Raw genomic sequence first — 4,022 nt, 5'->3', positions numbered from 1 at the left:
TGGACAGACATTGCAGCATGATTACATGACTTTACTGCACTATTTCACGAGTGTTCCAATGGACAGACATTGCAGCATGATTACAGGACTTTACTGCATTATTTCACGAGTGTTCCAATGGACAGACATTGCAGCATGATTACATGACTTTACTGCATTATTTCACGAGTGTTCCAATGGACAGACATTGCAGCATGATTACAGGACTTTACTGCACTATTTCACGAGTGTTCCAATGGACAGACATTGCAGCATGATTACATGACTTTACTGCATTATTTCACGAGTGTTCCAATGGACAGACATTGCAGCATGATTACAGGACTTTACTGCACTATTTCACGAGTGTTCCAATGGACAGACATTGCAGCATGATTACAGGACTTTACTGCACTATTTCACGAGTGTTCCAATGGACAGACATTGCAGCATGATTACATGACTTTACTGCACTATTTCACGAGTGTTCCAATGGACAGACATTGCAGCATGATTACATGACTTTACTGCACTATTTCACGAGTGTTCCAATGGACAGACATTGCAGCATGATTACATGACTTTACTGCACTATTTCACGAGTGTTCCAATGGACAGACATTGCAGCATGATTACATGACTTTACTGCATTATTTCACGAGTGTTCCAATGGACAGACATTGCAGCATGATTACATGACTTTACTGCACTATTTCACGAGTGTTCCAATGGACAGACATTGCAGCATGATTACATGACTTTACTGCACTATTTCACGAGTGTTCCAATGGACAGACATTGCAGCATGATTACATGACTTTACTGCACTATTTCACGAGTGTTCCAATGGACAGACATTGCAGCATGATTACATGACTTTACTACACTATTTCACGAGTGTTCCAATGGACAGACATTGCAGCATGATTACATGACTTTACTGCATTATTTCACGAGTGTTCCAATGGACAGACATTGCAGCATGATTACATGACTTTACTCCATTATTTCACGAGTGTTCCAAAGTAAAGAGCACTCCTGTAGTGAGTTATAGACTCCCCCGGAGCTGATATCAAGGCGTAAATTATTGTCCAGACTTCGCAGCCGTTCGCCACCGCTATCCCCTATCTGCACTTACACACAGAAACCAAACAGTTTTTCCAACAGAAACCAAAGAGTGGTACAAGTAAACTCACTTCACTTTAATCTGCTGACATTTTGTTGGTACTCTCCTGTGGAGAGTTTTCGTTGTGTTAAAACAAGGTAGACACGCAATGTTAGCATCAAGCAACGAGACAAACAGGTTTAGAGATCCCGGAAGATTTGTCTTCCCTTTTTACTCAACCATTAAAACAGGATTAAGAGATTTGCCGCCAAACATCAGCAAGCAGTTTCTCATGGGGCAGTACACCCATACAACTTGAACAAATACACACCAACAACTGTAAGAAGTGCATTGATCTGGCCAAACGAAAAAGAAACTGCAGCATAAACTCTTACGCTTTACTGGCGAAGCAGCGCTCAGAACGAACGAACGAACGAACGAACGAACGAACGAACTTTATAGGGAGATTTAAAAGACAGCACGTTTTGTTTTGCAGCTCGTTTCGTTTGGTGAATGAGTCACCCCGCGAAACGGAACGTGAAACGAGACGGCATAGGCCGCAGACAAGATTTAGATGTATTCACGTTTCGTTTCGGAATGAAGGAAGGGCGATAAATTTTCAAGTGAAATTATCACGTCTGTCCTCGATCAGAATGGAAAAAAAACCCTAGGAGGTGGTCCAGAATCGGGCATACTTTGATTATTTTCAGTCCAAATAAATCACACAGACTTTGTTTATACAAAATCACATACGAAGCCAGAATAAAAATTCGATGCGATGACCTACTTCTGCTTCGCCATTTGCTTTCTCACCATGAAGTTGGATAAATGTACCAGGATCAGCACCCTTCAAAATATTTCAGTTCACAACAGTTGTCTACCTCCAATGAACACATTCTCAGCGCTGAAAGACTGTGAAAGGGTTGATGAATCTAGCAATGCATAAAATGGCCAACAAATAAAACTGTTAGTGTGCAAAAATACTCACAAAAGTTGACGAAATAGTGTTCGTTTTTTGGGGGTGGAAAACGTGACTGCGTTTTGACGTTCCACGTTCCGTTTCAGTTGACCTTCACCTTTCCAGCGAGAGACCCCCGAAATGATGACGTTTACCACAACTTCAAAACGAAACGTCCCGACGTTTCGTTTTTTAAATCTCCCTTATTACTCAAGGATGGAGATTTTAGGCTCACGCCTAGTCTTACAATCTGTCCCTGCTAAACTAAGACATACAAATAAAGACAATAAAAGGACAATTGTCAATCGCAATCATACAGTATTACTAATTACAACATTACCTATACGAATGCATAACGCATGATAGAACATTGAAATGTATAGAAGAGAAAGACAGACAGAAATGTGGCGGTCGAAGTCGAAGTTTCATAAGATTTGTTGTCAGACGAGGCGGGCTAATCTCGTTGACAACAAAGAGTTCTGTCAGAGAAGAAAGAAAGAAAAACAGAAAGAAACAAAGTTACAAGTAAAGAACCAGCGGAACAAAAGGATGTATAAAGTGACATGCGCTTGATCAAATAAGTTTAGTCCAAAACAATATTGCAACAATTTTCGGACACTTACAAAAGCATTTCATTCTAACTTACTATATCATTGAAGGCCATCCACGTGTCTATCCGGCACATTTTTCGGTTTAAAGATTTCTTTAACAGGGGTCACGTGACTGCCGCCCATACAAGTGTACCCCCAAAATCGACCTACCAAAAACGTAAGATACCAATTAAAAAATCTACACGTGAGTACCCTGGGAGGACCGAGAAGAGTTGACATCGCATTCGTCTGGATTTTAGGGCTGGAATCTACCCCTGAGAACAGGGAGAAGAAATAAAATAGGTCTTTCACCCGATAGACGTGTCCTAATTAAAGATGTAGACATGATAAATAAGGAACTAAGAGTAACTAAGTATTTCTGCTCCAAAATCTAAAATAATTATGTTCTTTTATTTTTTTTGTCTCAAAATTATTCAGTTGCAATTCTTGTCCAAAAGTTTCATAGCCCGTACTCAAGTTTCATACATTATCTTATAACAAACAAGGTTTTACTCTTACTTTTGTTTGATTTATCTCTCGTTTTCCAGCCTTGAACTCACAATAACACTTTCTTTCAAAAAAAAAGTCATGCTCCTTTTAATTGTAGATTTGAGCATGTTTTTTTTTTGTAGAAATGTCAAGGGTGTTGGATAAAAAACGCACCACATACGTTGGAAGCGTGCGACCAGTCCTAGAATATGGAACCGCTGCAACGTCCACAGCTGCAAAATCAAACAGGGAGAAGCTCGAGAGAGTGCAGAACTAAGCCATGCGAATGATGCCAGGGGCCATACCAACCATTCCAATCAAAGAGCAGCGCAAGAACATCAAAGTCCTGACACAGGCAGCAAAGTTCAAGAGACTCGAGGACCATCCAATGCACTCCAGAATGAAAACAACAACAACAAGGGGAAGGCTCGAACGTTCAAGCCTAGCTCCTCCAACAGAGCAGAAACCTGGAAAGAAGGGACTCCCAACTCTTGGATCACAAGCCCCAACAGCACATACCTCTCCACCCTGGAACAGATCCAGCTTCCCAACCATCCAAAATCAAATCCCCGGAATCCATGCGGGATATATACGTTACACCTCCGATTCATCCATGGAATTGGTATTTCGTCTCGACAGGGTGAATGAATTCATATCTTTTCCGGAACTGGACAAAACTGGTTTTACAACTTCTAGGCTTGCGTTGATTATTCTGCCCATGGTGAATTTCCCATGCTTTGTTTCCACATCCCATGACAAATTCTCCTTACTTTGGTCATGCCATATATACGTTACAGCTCCGATTCATCCATGGTATAGCGTTATATTTTGTCTCGACCGGGTGAAAGAATATAATGACGTCACTCTCGGAAGAGCCTCGAGTGACGTCGTCATATTCATT

This window comes from Littorina saxatilis, linkage group LG3 (assembly GCF_037325665.1).
Source record: "Littorina saxatilis isolate snail1 linkage group LG3, US_GU_Lsax_2.0, whole genome shotgun sequence".
Classification (NCBI taxonomy): domain Eukaryota; kingdom Metazoa; phylum Mollusca; class Gastropoda; order Littorinimorpha; family Littorinidae; genus Littorina; species Littorina saxatilis.
The sequence above is the reverse complement of the archived record's forward strand: the minus strand, read 5'-3'. Positions refer to the sequence as shown.